This window comes from Carettochelys insculpta, chromosome 12, assembly GCF_033958435.1.
Source record: "Carettochelys insculpta isolate YL-2023 chromosome 12, ASM3395843v1, whole genome shotgun sequence".
NCBI classification, from domain to species: domain Eukaryota; kingdom Metazoa; phylum Chordata; order Testudines; family Carettochelyidae; genus Carettochelys; species Carettochelys insculpta.
In genome coordinates, this window is record NC_134148.1 from 14,450,190 (window position 1) to 14,468,081 (window position 17,892).

The window sequence follows — 17,892 nt, forward strand, 5'->3', positions numbered from 1 at the left end:
TGAATGGGTAGTCTCCATCATGCAGGATTGACTACCTGTCATGTGCACACACACACAATGCTGTTGCAGTATTGTCTGCGCCAGGAGTTTTCAATCTTTGAGTCATGGCTCTTCATGGAAAGATTGTGACAGGCCATGAGATGCTTTGTTTACCTGAGTGTCTGCAGGTACAGCTGCTCATAGCTCCCAGTGGCTCTGCCATTGGCTGGGAACAGTGAACCACGGCCACTGGGAATATTCAGGTAAACAAAGCATCTCGCAACCCCCCAGCAGCTTACCCTGGCGAGCCACAACTCAGATTGAAAATCCCTGCCTTACATACTAGAATCACTAAAGCAGAAAATCTGATCTCTTCTGTTTTGTCCTCATGTTTGATTTCTCCCTCGCCCCTGCTCTAGTTTTTACAGCAGGATGGCTCAGGCTTACACAAATGCCTGTAAGTGTCTGTACACAATAAAATCATCCTGTATTTCAAGAATTGCAATCGCCCAGTGTACTTTTAGCAGACCCAATATTGGCTGGCTTTCCTTGTGCTGCTTTTTTGGCTGGCTATATTTTGGTGACTCGTCAAACCTGCTTTAGTGGTGTTACCTGACTTTGCCAAATGCATCGTCAGACTGTGTTTAAGGCTGTTCTCCACTCTAGTACTTTGAGAGCAGAAGGTGAGGGCTTGCAACATCTTTAAAGTACCGAGCCACTAAAGGTTTCTGCTTGAAACCCAGGTCACTGATTCCCTGACCCTGGGTGATATACCGTTACCAACCAAGTGCAAAGCCCCTTTTGAGAACCCAGGAAGACACATGGGATGTCTGTCTGTGGGGTAACCCCAAGCTCTTAACCCTCCCTCAAGAGAGCTTGAAAACAAACTACAATTTCTTAATAGCTGAACTTTCAATTTCAGGCATGTATACCCAGAACCTCCTGCTTTCTAGGACCCAGAAATCAGATCACAGGCTTACAAAGGTGATTTTATGAACAAGACTAAGAAGGCCTCCTTGCTGTAAATTTAGTTGGTTGGTAGGTGTTACACAGCAACCGCAAAAAGGTAGATTTAAGCACAGAGAACTGTTCTCCTGGGGTTCTGTTTAAATGTTATAGTGGAGGGAACATAAATCAACACAAGAAAAATCCTCCAAACCAACCAAAATTTAAACAAAATATCCTGATTGTGTCTGACTAAACATCTTTTTACTCGCATATCTCTTAAGTCTATTACTGGAAATTTCATGCCTGGTTCCTGGCATAATTCATCTCTCCCAGCTCATCTCTGTTCACACAAAAAAACTGCAGCAGGCAGATCTCTGCTTCAGTTAAAAAATCACACTCTCTTTCCATTAGCACTCCTTGTTCCCTGCCAACACTTCCCGGAGCTTCTCAGGGACCCCCTGTCTCTGAACTTAACCCTTACAGAGTCAGTTTAGTTAATGGAATGGCTGGGATGTCTAGAAAGGGGTAGTACCCTTTCCACTTATCACAGTCTGTGATAACAGGTATGGATTCCTCAGCACTTTCATGCTAGTTTAAGGGTGGCATAAAATTTCTGCTGAATGGCACTTGTAACAATATATTAAGTCCAAATATTTTATGTCAGTTTCTAGTTAGTTAAGGAAAATTTTGATTTCAGTTATAAATTTAGCTTTAGTCAAAATGGAATAATTTATCACACATCTCATGTAACATGCATGAAACATGGGAATATTACATGCTGTAGGATGCATAATTTAAGGCTGATTTTCTGAACTTCTAATTTGCAGTAACAGTTCAACTTTGAAGTACAGTCTGTCTTTCATATTTCTGAAATTAAAAATTAAGGTAGCCTCAAAAGCAGGTAAGCCGTTGTGAAATTTAGGTACTACAGTTAATTAAAAAAATAGAAATATCTTTGCTTTAATGTTAATACAAATTGTAAAATACCCAAGATGGCAAATATTCCAATATGAAAACAACATGTAGGATATTGACTTTATTTTCAAGGTGCAATGCAATAACTGCACAGTGAGTCAAAGGTCTCTTTTCTTTCATAAGACAGCTTAGCAAAGCATAATTTTGTAGTACTCATGTCGACAAAACAATGGAAAACAAGTTATATAAAATAAGAAAAATTGTTGCTCTGTATTTATTATTATAAGAGATTATTTTACTGTATTTTGTTCATTCATTGTCAAGCATACCAGAGTCTGGACCCATCCATGAGAGTTTTGCATTGGAACTTCAATGGGGGCAGCAGCTGGGCTCTTGTCTTGTACAGGTTGCATCTCCTTCATCTGGCACCCTTGGGACTTAATGGGTCCCGGACAAGGGAATTTGCTGGACGAAAGGAGGTTCCCTGCTCCAGCCACCCAATCTGCTGCCCACTCCTCTTGCGTCTGCTCCCCCCCGACCTCCAGCCCTTGGGCCTTTTTACCTCCTGCCTGATACAAGGCCCCTGCTTGGCCAACACTGGTCTGGCCATCTTGAACTGCTGGCTGCTGAGGCTATTTCCAGCCGCAGCCAGACTGCTGGACATGACCCCAACCCCAGCCACAGCATTAGCTCTGCCCTGGCTGGGCTGCCAGCATGGCCCCAGAGCTCATAGGCATGGCCCCAGCCCTGCAGAGGCTGGACCATGGATGTTGCCAGACAAGAGAGTGCTGGTTTTGGGAAGTTCAACCTGTAGTAACAATTCCCATACCCTTAAATTAAATGGCTCTCACAAGTCACAAAGGTCATAGGATTTTCTAATTGTATAGGGGCCCTTTTCTTCTTAATGGGCCTAATCCTGTTCTCTTTTCATCATCATCATCATCATCAACAACCATGGGCTCAGCACCTGTTGGTGTCCAATGTCTCCCTTATTATTTTCTTCCATCTTTCCCTGTCCAACTCAGAGTGGCTTAGTTTCTGTAGACTAGCTCCACACCAATCTACTGTATCATCTACCCATTATTTGTGGGTTCTCTCTCTCCTATTTGAACTGTCCATTATGCCCAATACAAAGGTCTTGATTTTTTGTTTGTTCATTCTGCAGATAAGCCCGAATAGCTGTAACTTCCGCTGTATAACCTTCTGCAGTAGGTTCTGTTTCGGGTGTATCTTTTTAAAGAATTCCTCATTTGGTAACCTTCTGCATCCATTCTATTCTCAGGATCTTTCTATAACAATTCCTTTCGAATGCCAATATCTTTCTCTTCAAATCTTTTGTTATCACCTGTGTCTCACATCCATACAACATGCTGCTGAATACTCACGTTTTCAAGATGCTCACCTTTGTTCCTAAGCTAATCACTTTGCTTTTTCAGATCTTATCGATCGCCTTCAAACTCGCTCTTGCTTTCACTATTCTAGTCGCTATTTCCTTCTTGCAATCTAGATCATACACTATGTTGCTCCACAGATAGCCAAACTTATTCTTTCTTACCACAATGTGAATGAGAAGTAAGTAAATAAATGGCATTACACTAGTGTAAAAATTAGTGAGAAAAAATAGTGTAAAAACTGGTGAGAGAAGAATCAGGTCATTCTTCTCTCATCTGCGTCCTTCAGTGCTCTGATTTTGGTTCCCTTTTCTGATGTTACCCCATGTTTCTAGGGGATATTATAATTGTGTGATGTTGCTCATGTTAAATGAGCATGAGACTTCCAGTATCAGTGATAGCATTCTAGTATGTTACTTTCTGGTTTGGTTATAGTTAATATAGAAAGCGTTTTATGCATACATACTACCATCTGTGCTCATGTTCAACAGGTACATTAAATTTCTACTTGCTGATTTTCTCTCCCTTTACAGCAGTCCCACTAGCAGGGGCATTCATCAACTTTGTAATCCTAACTCAATTTTTATTTAAACTTTGCAGAGCATCTTTGAAAAGGAAAGTGCAGCCAAAACACTATATGCACATAAGTATAAAATTTAGTTATAATTGCTCCGCCATTTGTAATAGTTTTTGCAACAAGAAATTTTGGGGGAGTCAGGTCATTGACAAGTATAATCAAGTTCATTGCTCCCTACTCCTAGCTTTCCAGGATGTACTTTTTTTCCTTTCCATGGCCTAGAGGTGTTCCCATTTTGCACTCACTAAGGCAACTGACACAAATTCCTTAACATCCTATCAATGTTACTCTGTCAACCAAAGGCTCAATTTCAAATCATGCAACGGATCCCTTCCTTGTTTTCCTTTACACGGCACTATCTGCCCTGAGAATCAGAAGGCCACATAACTGAATCCAGTTCTATAGGTGGTTATGTAATCAAAAATAGTTTCCTGCCCCATTTGTTTTAGCAAGAGTGTGCACCAGCTGAGTTGTAAAGCTCTGGAATCACTGCATCTCTTCAGTAGACAGCAGAGAAATTCTAAGATCGAATTCATGCTATTTGGCTTAAGGAATAAGAGGCTATAACATAAAATTACTATTGAAAAACAATGTTCTCTAATTATACCTAGTTACAAGGAAAGGGAAATATTAACACTTCTTATACATTTGTCTTTTACATTTTGACTGTACAGTTTTGCAGATATACTAAAACACAACACCAGGGAATATCATCCCATGTATCTACTTTCAAATTCAAATGACATCATTGCCAACCTGAGGAGAAGCACTCCCTGCTCAAGATTTCACACTCTGAATTCAATTGCTTTTATTATTGAATTATATATAATTCTTCATCATAAATGTTGGTAGATTGTTGAAGTAGACATTATCCTGTAATGATATTGTCCAGTAAAGAGCAAACTATATATTTCCTAACAGTACAAGACCAGGCTTGAGAAGCTAGAAATTCAGGGTTACAGTGCTTTCAAGGAATTCTTGCTGGTTCAGCACCTGTTCTTGGGCAGATATACGGAGAAGCATTAGTACTGCAAAAGGCCTAGAAGGTTCTCTGCTGATCTGTGAACAGAAAGTACATTCTCTTGAACACAACAGCTGCTCCATAATGTGGATTTCACATGAGGGGGAAGAAGGTGGATGAGTGGAGTGGGGCAGTTGTAGGTGGGCCAGGGAATACCATATTTCCTCTGTCTCTGGCCTCCTGGAGCTTCTGTGAAACATAGATTCTGACCTTGGGGCCATGCATTGCCTTCAACAAAACCACCTTCACACGGCATGCAGGGAAGTGACAAGGCCTAGCACTAGTGCATAGGGACTGGCCCACTCTGACAGACCAAAATACAATGTAGACCAATGCATAGTGGTGTTACCCCTGTCCTGCAACCTGCTATGCCCTTTACAATGCCTTGTTGCTGTGCTCTATTCTCAAAGAACCTCCAGCAGGTAGGGCACTCCCTACTAGACAGAGGAGTGCTGCAGCCAGATGGACACATCTTGGTTCTTAGCAGCCTTAATATTTACCACAAGGTGACCTCAGCACAGTCTCAGTCCCAGATTTTCCTCCCAGGAACATATGTCCTGTGTGGCCCAGCTCTCTCCTGGACAGTGCAAACATTCTGAGTCTCATGCTCCTTGCAGGGAATAATAGCCACACCCTTTGTTGCCCCAATGGAGCTGCCTGTGCACTTCAACTTGAAGCAGTTTTCTCACCACGTTTTCAGCATTGTTAATGACCATACTCTTGGTTATGTCTACACTAGCACCCTTCTTTTGAAAGGGGGATGCTAATGAGACACTTTAGGATATGCTAGTGAGGAGCTGCAATGAATATGCAGTGCCCCATTAGCATAATGGCAGCCGTAGCACTCAAAAGTGCCGCTTTCGATCACGTGTGGCTCGTCTCCATAGGGTCCTTTTCGAAAGAGCCCCGCACACTTCGAAATCCCCTTATTCCTACTTCATTACAGGAGTAAGGGAATTTCAAAGTGTGTGTAGCCCTTTTGAAAAGGACTCTGTGTAGATGAACCATGCGTGATCAAAAGTGGCACTTTTGAAGTGCTGCAGCTGCCATTATGCTAATGAGGCACTGCATATTCATGGCACCACCTCATTAGCATATCCTGAAGTGTCTCATTATCATCCACCTTTCAAAGGGGAGTGTTAGTGTAGACACAGCCTTTAGGTCAGACTCCAACAGCTGCTTCCATTGACTCTTCAGATACAGTTTATGCTATGGGTAGGGAGAAAGAGAGTGGGGCATCTTCACCCCCATAGTCTTGTGTCCCCTTTGAGAGAAGCATTTCCAGCTGGGAGCCAGAGGACAGGTAGCATGTGTGGAAGGGAACTCCAGGCTATTTCCTTGGAAAGGGGTAGATATTTGCCCTGCCCCTTTACTTGCCAAAGAATGGCTACGTAGCACGCAGTGGGCCATCAGCTTTGTTTACATCTGGCTGAGGCATTGGCTTGCCTTTTGCTGCTGAGATACTGGTTTCATTGCTCCCCAGGTTTATCTGGAAAACATACCTCTAGCTGTGACTTCATCTGATAACTTCACATATAATGCTGCAATGTGCATTTTGACATTATGCTGATCACCCAACTGAGGTTTTCAAAATGATACCTCACAAGACATGCCTTGTACAAAAATTGTTGCAATGGTGCATAGGTTGTGAGCTCAGGAGTATATTCTCACAGTCACTGCATAGATGGCCCCAGGGTTTCTGTAGGTTTGGGGATACAGGCACAGTTATTCTCTAAGGGCTTGAGTACGGGCCTGCTGACAGTCGAAAACAAAGAAGGCAATTCTCTGAGGCCCAGTGATTCTAAGGGGCCTGGGGCTTCCAGCCACTGCTGCTATTGGGGCAATGGTGGGGCTGGAACCCCAGGCCCTTAGAATTGTCTCCCAAGCACTTGCATTATGTGTTCTAGAGCCCTGCACTGTGCTCCCCAGTGGGCGCTGAGGGCTGGCATGGGGTGGGGATGAGGGAGGGCACCAAGCCGTTTGGGTGGTAATGCTATCGTCAGATGGACTGCTAGCTATATATTTCCTAATAGTGCAAGACCGGGTGTGGGAAGCTCGAAATTCAGGGTTACAGTTCTTTCAAGGAATTCTTCTTGCTTGTTCAGCACTTGTTCTTGGGAAGGTACACAGAGAGAGGGCCCTGCCATACCCTTTCCACCTGAGGCCTTTCCCCTTCCATGGGCATGGAGCCAGGCACCCTCACATTGACGAGGGACTCAGTGATCCTGTCAATGTCCTTGGTCGGGAGTGGGTTGAATTTTATCCCACAAAGCAACAATAGTGAGGAATTTTGTGAGGGGATCCTTCCTGAGACTTCCTCTGGTGGTGATCTGGCCCTTGATTTGACAGAGAAGAGCACATCACTCATCCAGCGAACAGTAAAAGAGAGAGAATCAGTTTTGAATAAACCAACCAGCGCACACTTGATTATTTTGCTAATATGATATTCATGTTGGCCAAGTGGTAAAAACTGTTTACTGCTCAGATGAAGTCTTCTAAAATGGTCACGGAGACACTGCTTAGCATAATACATGGTAGGCTTTATTAAACTTTGTTTAAAGTTTCAACTGGGAACATAGAGTTCCATGGGCTATAAGAAGCTGTTAGTTTGCATTCATTTTCATGTGTAAAGATGACATAAATCTATAAGAATTGACCTAAAATTCAATTTTATTTTAAACTAAAGATCTTTGATCTTTTATAATTTGAAAATATCTTGAAGTGATAATTTTGCAACAGACTTAAAGATTTATGAGACTAGAATGTATCTTATTGTGGAGGGGAAAGATATTACCTCCTGGATGAAATGTTGCTGTAATAGATGCAGAATGATGCTGCCCCTGTAGTCCAGAATTATTCATATCCTGGGCAGTGCAGACACTTTAGCACACATACGAGAACGAATGTAGGTCAGTGTGAACATGCTTGAGAGGGAGTAATATTTCTTAAGCGTAAGAATGTACACTCTTGCTTATGTCTATTTTTAGAGGATAAAGTGGCTTCCTAGATTCCTAGCAGTAACAATACTATTTAAAGTAACCTTTTAAGTGTTATGCTTTTCAAGTATCACAATTTATATTTAAGGTAGAAGTTCTCAATTTTTGGGTTGAGACCCAAAGTGACTAGTGAGCCTGTTTTAATGAGGTCACCAGTGCTAGCGTTGGACTGGCTGGGTCCCAGGGTTGAAGCCAATACCCGAATCCCACCACAACCTGGGGCTGAAGCACTGCCTGTGTTACAGGCCCTCTTCCCAAGGTTGAGGCTCTTGGGCTTTATCTTTGTCCGCCGTCCATACCACCGTCCACCCAGGGTGACACAGGATGGCTGGGGGTGGCTGCCCCATGCCTTGCATTTTGCATATTTAAGGAATAGTTAAGCTCCAGAGACACAGAAAGAGGTTTGTAATGAGCTGTGCTTACTGATTTGTACCTTCATTTTTGCAATAAATTATGAAAAAGCATTACTTGCCTTAATTGTTTGCTTGCACAAAATATTTTTGCAGTAACCAGGATCCACATCGTCTGATGGGATCCAAAAGTTGCGCAGGAATGGCTGTTTTTGTAAGTATCTTCCCTGACTTGTACCAAAGGAGGAATGCTGCTTTTGTCTCTGCAGGGAACTTATGTGGAAAGGTTTCTGCAGAGTGTGAAGAAGAGCAGGGAACTAGCTTATTAGGATGTGAATACTCAAGTTAACATGCACCCTCTTTCCTTTCACTTTTGAGTCTAATTTTAAGGAGACTGTAATAAAGATCTAGACTAAGTCCAATACAAGGCTGAGGAAGAATACTTCCTGGAAACTTATGGCACAACATGCTGTCCCCACTAGTGCAGTGGGTGCCCTTAGAAGTATCTAAACTTTCTAACAAAAGGCTTGAGCAACCAAGTACATTTAACATTTGCCATAAAAAATGTTGCTCCCAGGTATGCTACTGGTATGGTATGATGATCCATCATTTATTAAATGTATCATCTTATAATTCCTCTCTCTTTTATGTGGATCTATATATCCTGCCCTCCTAGGGAGGTGGTGTCTTGATGTTTCTTCCATCTTGCAGTAATGCTATCAGTCTATAACATTACCATAAATTATGCTCGGCTGTGTCCATGTTTCCAACTCTGATGTTCAGACTCTTTTATTCTCTTCTTGTTAGGGACAGTATTATGTTTTGTAGCACCCCAAGTAAGAGTAGTATCTAGGGTGAACATTGATTTTGCATTTTGAATATCCCTAGTAAGCACCAAATATAGTAATACTCAGAATTATTTGTTGTAAGAAACAAGCAGAAAATCAAACACTGTAATGCAAATGACTCGAATTGTGAATGAGAACATTATAATGGCCATACTGGGTCAGTCCAACGGTCCCTCTAGCCCAGTATCCTGTCTCCCAACAATGGCCAATACCTGATGCACCTGAGTGAGTGAACAGAACAGGTACTCATCGGGGCTTCCGCTACACGGCCTGTGCTATTTCAGGACACAGAGGGATCCAAAAATAGGAATGTTGCGGCTTTTTACGGCACCTAAAATAGTGCTGCTGTTGTGGTTCCAGTACCCCTTGTCACATGAGGAGTAACGGAACATTTGGAATAGGCCCTTATTCTGAAATTTGGTGCTGTTTGGATGGCACCGAGTTTGAAATAAGAGATTTTGAAATAATTTACGCCATTTGCATAGCACAAATTGCGCAAATTATTTCAAAAAAACCTTGACATGTTGTCATAGCCCAAAGGATCTGTCCTTTATCGCACATTTCCAGCCTCTGACAAACAGAGGCTAGGGACACCATTCCTACCCATCCTGGCTCTTGGTGGACCGATCCTTCATGAATTTATATCCTTTTTTTTTTAACCCTGTTAAATTTCCTGGTCTTCACAACATCCTCTGGCAATGAATAGAAAAGCATGAGGCATGTTGTGCCTTAAAAATTATCCTTCTTTAGTATATGCCTTGAAAATATAGGTTTCCCTATTTAGTGGTACTCCCAGTTACTGCTGATCAGTTCTCTTCTTGCCTTCTCTTTTCCACTGCTAGTGACAGAGGGCATTTTACTGGTGACACTGCGGTAGATCCAAGAGCTCTATGAATTACTGATTGAGTAATTCATGTGTTGCAAAGGAGGATCCCCAGATGGTGTCTTGTGGTGTTGGTCTTTTGAGTTCAACATGGCTTTCTACTGCAGAGATGTCAACAACCCTGAAATGGAACCTGGGGATCACTGGTTAGGAATTAGGGGAGGTTAATGATTTAACTTCTAATTGAAAAGCATAGATAGGCATTTGGTAAAGGGAATCATGGGTGGTGAGAGAAGGGTAGGCAACATTAACACCTGCCCCTTTCAGTGTTGGGTGCACCAGGTGCCAAAGGCAGAGATATTGCAGCTGTGAAAGTGATGCTGCATGGAGGGGAAAAAACTGATTCTGAGCCGTGGGAGGTAGAAATAGGTGTGGCAAGGCACTTGTGTTGTCTTTGATCATCAAGATTCTGGGCCTAGCTAGGGACTAGTCTGTTCCCTCACAGAAGCTACAGAAGTCCTTAACAGCAACAAAGGGTCCTGTGGCACCTTATAGACTAACAGAGTTTTGAGCATGAGCTTTCATGGGCACAGGCACACCGGGGACCATGTCCATCTCATGTTCCTTACTTGGACTGTGTAGTTCAGAGCTGTTTTTCTGGTACTGTTCCTGTTAGTGAGTTTCCTTTTTCTGTGGAATTCTTAAGGATCACATAGGGTTGGGAATTTTTCAATTTCTAAAAACTGGGCACCCCAGTCCACCCTTTTTCCTGGAGAACCCACCCTTCACTCACTCCTCTCCCTGCCCCATGCCAAGCCCAGGGACTACTGCACTCACCCCACCCTCCAACACCAAGGCAAGGGACAGCCCCAAATACACCCAGCCCTGCCCATGTGGGTCCATGGAACTGGCATCAGAGAGCTACCCACTTCTATCTGGGGAACTTGCCTCATTATTTGTAACCACCCCAAGCTCTGCCAGCTGTGACCTGTTCACCTTGGCTGGCTCCAGAAAACTTACACAGACATATTGGTTCTGGCGTATCTCCGCTTCTCCTGAGGGGTTTAACAAGCCTCTGCCCTTGGTTCCGCTGCCCTTGATGGTGAGGGGCTCTTGGGATCCCAGCTCCTGGGCTATCTCAGCTGCAGCTGGGAGAGGCTGGCTGCAAAGTACCAGAACCTACCAACTCTGCCACCTAAGTTCCCAGGGATTAGCTGGGCTCATAACTGGGGAGTGATCTTGCTGTGTGCTAAGCCAGAATTGGCAGCCAAGCCCAGTCTGGCTCTTCAGGGCAAGTGGCCCCATGTGGTGTGCTGAGCCCGGGTCCCTCTGTTGGCATTAGGGGTTGAGCAAAGTAGAGCTAGGGGCTGCTCTCCAGATGCCTCCTGTCCTGATATCCGTGCCCCACAGGTAGCAGGGCATGCTTCCTTCCTTCCCATGATCTCTGCCATGTGCTTGCCTTGCCTACTCTGCTTACAATACCTCTGGAACAACACCTCTGCTTACAACACTTCTGGAAATCTGCAGCTGCGCTCCTTCCCAGTCTCTGGGCTATCCCCCTCCTCAGCAGGAGCCACCTCTGTGGAGCTGAGAGAGGCCCCCTGTAGTCACTGCTGAGGCTCTCTCAGTGGGGAAGCTGATTGTGGTGGATCTGGTAACCACACTTTTAGTGTTCAGAGAGCAGTGCTGATCAGACACTGCAGGTCCACTTTTTGATTGGACTTCCCAGTCAAAAACTGGACACCCAGCAATCCAATAGTTGTACCATTGTAAAAAAACTACAGCAGGACCTAGAACTGGATCCAAAGAGCCAGGTGTGCCTCAAAGGACAATACTTTAATCTCTGCCTTAGACTATTTCCTGCATTGCCAGTTGGGGGTCTTCTGAATATTTTTTTAATATAAAACACATTATATGTCTGATTTGTTTTGAAACAGGGCAGAGAAAACTTACTGACATCTGATGTGAGGAGCTTAAACTTTATCATTTGTAGGCAGGTATGACTTCTAGGGGGGGAGTGTGGGACTAGAGCTAAGCCAAAATTTATGGGACCACATACATTTAACTTCCCAATATTTTAAAGCAAATTGTCCAATAGATTCTCTTCACCTATTTCCTAGCTATTTGTTTACCATACAGAGACACATCCATTGGCCATGGACTGCACTTATTCCTGAAATATTTAAAGAGGGTGTGATGGAGTGGGGGATACCTGTGTGTGTGTGAGTGGCTCACAGAGGGTGTGGGTCTCCTGCTGAGGGTAACCTTGATGACCAGGTAACACCTTTGTACTGCAGACAAAGGAGGAGGTGGAGCCTGAGGGGTTTGAATTGGAACTGGGAGTTGGAAGCAGTTAGTCTGGGCTGAGGGAGAGAGAGACCAAGGAGGGGGCCAGGCCCCAGCTCTGGGGGCCCCTCGGGGCCTCCTCTCCCCAACATGGATTGGACTGGCTGTCTCTGCCTGCTGTACTGACTCCTCTGTACGATGCTGTGTCCTGTCGGCTAATAAACCTGCTGTTTTCCTGCTAAGTAAGAGACTCTCCTGCCTGCGGACAGGGTGCAGAGCTTGGGGGACCCCAAAACCCCATCACACTGGTGTCAGAAGTGGGATGTTCTGCACCCTGAGGATGGAGCATCCAGCAGTAAGTGACCGGGGCCCCGGAAGAAGTGGGGCCTGCGAGACCCAGGTGTGCTGAAGGGCAGTGAGGTGCAGTTCCCCAAGGCGGAGGGGCCTGCGGCCGAACCCAAGCAACTGCGGTTGTGGTCCTCGAGAGGGGGTGTCACACCCGAGGAGGGGTTACTCCTGGGAATCTGTTGGAGTCGGTCCCAGAAGGTGGAGGGGCCGAGAGCCCAACCCCCAGGAACAAGTGACCCCTGAGGAGACTGACGCTGAATGAGTCCTTCCCAAGACAGGGTGCTCATGGTCCCTGAAAGCGGGTGTCACACTGAAGAAGGGGTTCCGCTGGGAGTCTGTTGGAGTCGGTCCCAGAGGGCAGAGGGGCCTACGGCCTAACCCCGGGCAGCTTGTGACCCGCAAGGAGCCTGGCACACTGAAGGGATTCTTCCAGGAATCGTGGGGTGCAGAGGGCATCAGCCTGAGAGCCTGCAACCATGCTGAGCAACTCCACTGTGAAGTGGCAGCACCTGGAAACCGAATCAAGATTAAAGAAGCTGGACAAGGCAGCGTGGATGTGCAGTGGCAGAGGTGAGGGTTAAGGAAAATCCTGCAGAGGTGATCCCGGATCGGGGCAGGGAACCCTGGACTGCATGGAGTTCTGAACCGAGTGGCCTGCCGCAGCTCAAGGAGGGAAGGAGCGATTCCAACCCATCATCTACTAGTGGCCAAGACAGACCTGCAAAAAGTTTTCCAGGCCTGGGCCGAGGAAGGTGCCTGTGTGTCTGTGCAGGAAAGCAGCTGATACACTGGGAATGGCAAGTTGTCTGTGAGAGAAGCTGCTTCACCTTCTGTGTGTGTGTGGAGACCAGCCGGGGGCTGGGACAAAGGAGAGAGTGTCTCCCATTGTCTGTCTGTGTTGAACAGCAGCAGCAGCCTGGGGAGAGAGCAGAGCCTGCGTTTGGAAAAGGTGCCAATGAGGAAACTAGCCCATTGTCTGAGGAAGATTCCTCAGCCTAGGGTGGCTGGAGAAGGAACCACCAGGAAAGAGCATTCCAGGTGTGTCTCTGAATCCAGCCATGGGGGCTGGAGCAGAGGGAATGGCTCTGGGATGGGCAGTGGTATCCCTGCTAAGGACACTGGTCCTTGGTGCAAGAAAAGTGCTTCTGCTTCTGGGGAAGTGAATCCTTTGCCTGAGCCTGTGGGGGCTCGAGATGGAGCCAAGATCCCAGAGCTGGATCTGAGGGCAGCTGAAGCCCAGATAGGAAGTGGGCCTACCTCTATGTCTCTCAGGGGGGATGATGCTTTAACTTGGTCTAATCCAGTTGGTATCATCAGGGAATCCCAGAGACCAGACGATTCTGGTACTTGTTCTTTGCCTGATGCTGAGGTGTTATTGGGAGGGGGTGAGAGGACTCTGTCCTACCAGAGTCATCCTCTCGCCAGGACACAAGAACAGACGGGCAATGGAGTTATGCTGACTGATGAAATAAAGGAGCTGGTAGCAGAAGGGAGGAAAGGGATCCTAACCTTCTGTCCGGTGGTACTGGCTGTCTGCCTGGAGGGGGATTACGTGGGAATCTGCCAAATGGGCCAGAAGTGATCCTGGGCGTAGGTGAAACCCAGGAGCTGGTTGTGGCTCAAGGGAGCAGTGCCCCTGTGGAGGCAGACAGGGGTGAGTTGTTGTTTTGGGGAAGCTCTTAAGGAAGAAAATGTCCCTGAAACTTTTCCTGACCCGTCTGTGGGGACTGCAGAAAATGGGAGTGAGGTGAAGGAGAGTGAACAGGAAAGGTGCATGTCTGTAAGAGCCAGAGCAGCCCTTTGCCTGGGGAGAAGTTTGTTTCAGCTCCTGATGGCCAGGACCTGCCTGAGTATGAAACCACTGGCTGTGCTCTGGAAGGGTCCAAAGCAGGCAGTGTAAAAGTTTCTCAGGAATTGGAAGTTGGTGCAAGTAAAGTAAAAACTATCAGGGAATGTGAGCAGCCCTGTGAGAACCAAATAAAACAGCTGCACAGTCAGTCTCTGTAGGATGCAGGAGAGCGCCAGCAATTCCCCATCTCCAGATGGTGGAAACACTTATATTCTTATACTGGACTCCACTTCTAATTCCATGGGGAGGCAGTAATTGGAGGTGGAAGGACAAAGGAGCTTTGGGCCTGGTGGGCCAGTAAGGGATAAACGGGGATTCCTTCATGTGGATTCTGCGTCTGGGACTCACAAAACAACTCTCAGAAAGCAGTTTGGTTTGCAAATTTCCAGACTGGCTGGGAGGGGGCCGTCTCCCTGAGATCATCAATGGCCCAGCTCTTGTTAGAAGGGAGGGCACAGCCAGAGAGATCAAATTTCCACCCCAGGGGGCAAGAGAGAAGATTAGAACTTGATGGTGCTAAGAAAGGCCTCAGCCATTTATCCCCAAAATACCGGATTCTCAAGGATGTTGCACAAAGGTTGTGGTCTACCAAAGAGCAACGTAAATGTGCAGTTGCAATGGGTTTGTTCTGTTACTCACGCTGACTGCTGTAACCAAGGGGTGCTGCTACCAAAAGCTGTAAAACTGTACCATGTACTGAATGTTTGGAAAGAGCCATTTAACATGATAACATTAATGTAGAAGCATGAGTTGTATGTTGAAGGAGTCTGTAACTCTGAAATGTCACCATTGTTCCCTGTAACTAGTCTTGCAACCTCTCACATGAGGAGGAACATTCCAAACCTATTGTGTGGCATGGAAGGGGAAACTGAGGCACACAACCATTTTGGTGGTCTGGCTAAATGCCAAGGGTGGAAGCATTTGTACCTTCCTTTACTGGATTGTAACTGAATTCCAAACATTGGCTGGAGCAGCTGTATGGGCTGGTGGTCAGACAGGGCAGGACCCAGACCACAAAAGACCTGTTTGATCTGTTGGTGCTGCAGCATCTGTATGGGCTCTGCCCGCCTGACTTGAGAACGTGGCTGACGGACTGGGGCCGAAGCAGGGAGACCAACCAACCCAAGGGAACTAAAGGGACTTGCCCGGCTGCATCACATGAAAAGGGCCAAGACCAAGCTCCTGACTTGGAGCCTCCCCCAGCAGGACTATGACGTGGAGGTGGTGCACATCAAGGGGAGAACAGAGGGTACAGCCAATGCCCTGTCACAAGGGGAGAGCCCCGAACTTCCCCAGGTCACCAGTTGAGTGACCCCGCTCAGTTCAGTCTGGAAGGGGGGAAAGATGTGATGGAGTGGGGGATACCTGTGTGTGTGTGAGTGGCTCACAGAGGGTGTGGGTCTCCTGCTGAGGGTAACCTTGATGACCAGGTAACACCTTTGTACTGCAGACAAAGGAGGAGGTGGAGCCTGAGGGGTTTGAATTGGAACTGGGAGTTGGAAGCAGTTAGTCTGGGCTGAGGGAGAGAGAGACCAAGGAGGGGGCCAGGCCCCAGCTCTGGGGGCCCCTCGGGGCCTCCTCTCCCCAACATGGATTGGACTGGCTGTCTCTGCCTGCTGTACTGACTCCTCTGTACGATGCTGTGTCCTGTCGGCTAATAAACCTGCTGTTTTCCTGCTAAGTAAGAGACTCTCCTGCCTGCGGACAGGGTGCAGAGCTTGGGGGACCCCAGAACCCCATCACAGAGGGGCGTAGTGCTTTGCCCAGCAACAGAGGGATATCTTAGTATACAAGAGATTGTTCCCAAACCCAACACCAAACACCCCTCCCTGCCACACAAAATATATCAGGAAGGGAAAGGGGGGAATAATCTGAATTTTGACCCAGATCTCATTTTGAAGGGTTGAGGCCATGTGCACGAACAGAGAAAACCCGGAGAAGGTGATAATGGACAGGTCCTATTTGCCCTGAGTCCTGTGGCACCTTAGAGACTAACAGATTTTTTGGATCCTAAGCTTTCATGAGCAAAGACCCACTTTGTCAGATGCACGACAAAGTGTGTCTTTGCCCAAGAAAGCGGATGCTCCACAAAAAATCTATTCATCTATAAGTATGTAACCCTTCTGCCGGAAGGAGTCGGCAGCAAGCAGGGCTGGGTTCAACATCTAGGGGTTCCTTTTCATCTATCTCAGATAGAACTGGCTCGAGCCCCCATGCAGTAGCCCGGGAAATTCACAAACCCCGGGCGCCTCGGAGAGGCAATGCTTCCCCACTCGCAAGCACAGAGTCTGAGTGTAGAAAAGAAACTTGTAATGAAAGAGGCAGAAAAGTCATATGGCATAATATTGGGAAAATACCACAGCCAGAGTTCATAACCAACCCTCAGGTATCTGTCCCAGCTCGAATGGATTGAGCAGTGTCCTTTGCCTCTGACGCTCACCAGTCCAATACTGGAAAGATCCAATTCACACACCCAAATTTTCTCTATACCCTCCTTCAAATGCCCCACTTACACCTCTGCCCAGTCTGTGCAGGCCTTGACATATCACCCTGATGCATCCCTCACTGAACCTGAGGCAATGCCACCTTTGTGCTGATCCTGCATTCCGCTTGCCCCTGCCAGCTGCCCCAGTGGCCTCCTACTGGTCGCTCCTGCGGGCCACCAGCCGGTCACACCTGCCAGCCGCTTCTCTCACCAGCTGCCTGTCTGCTGTCTCGTGGGTTTTGCTGTGGGTAAAAACCTGTGATTCCAGCTCTCAGTGATTTCAGCTCTGGGCCTTGCCACAGCATGTCAGTATCAACCAAGGTGGAGTCTCACAGAATAACTGTAGACCAATCTTTAGATCTACCTTTGAAGGGTTGGGGGGAGAACAAGTCAAACCAGTCTTAACAGCTGTATAGTCAAAAGGCTTCCAGCCAGCTGGTTCAACCACTATCCCTCCCCCCCTTTTTTTAACCTCACAGTGCTTAGATCACAGTTTCCCAAACGGGGGGGGGACATCCCCCTGGGGGGCATGAAGAAATTCCAGGGAGGCAACCCAGCCCTCCCATCAACCCCTCCCACCCAAAGAAAAACCAGCCTTTGCTTCAGGCTCCTAGCCCCTGCTATTTTACATGGGTGACCAGGCACAGCCACTAGAAAAAGCAAGCAGTCAGCCAAGACCCACATGGAGCTAGCTGCCTCCTGCAAAGGTGAGTGAGTATGGGTTGGGGAGGGTAGGGGAGGGGAAGGAGGGGAGGATGGGTTAGATGGAGGGGCTGGGGGGTGCCTGGCTTGGGGGAGGGGGATGGGGTGAGAGGGGGAGGCTGGTAGTGCCTGGCTTTGGGAGAGGGGAGGGTCTGAGGCTGGAGAGGTCACAGGTCTCGGCCAGTAGGCTTGCAGGGCTCATAAGGTTTGGGTGGCTGGCCCTGGCATCATGAGGCTCAGGCTGGTGGGTATGTGGGTGGCCCCCAGAAGCACAGGTCTCAGGGAGCTGGTGAATGGGTGGCTGGTCCCAGCAGTGTAGGGCCCTGGTGACTAGTGGGCAGGCGGCTGGTCCCAGCAATGGAGGGGCTCAGACT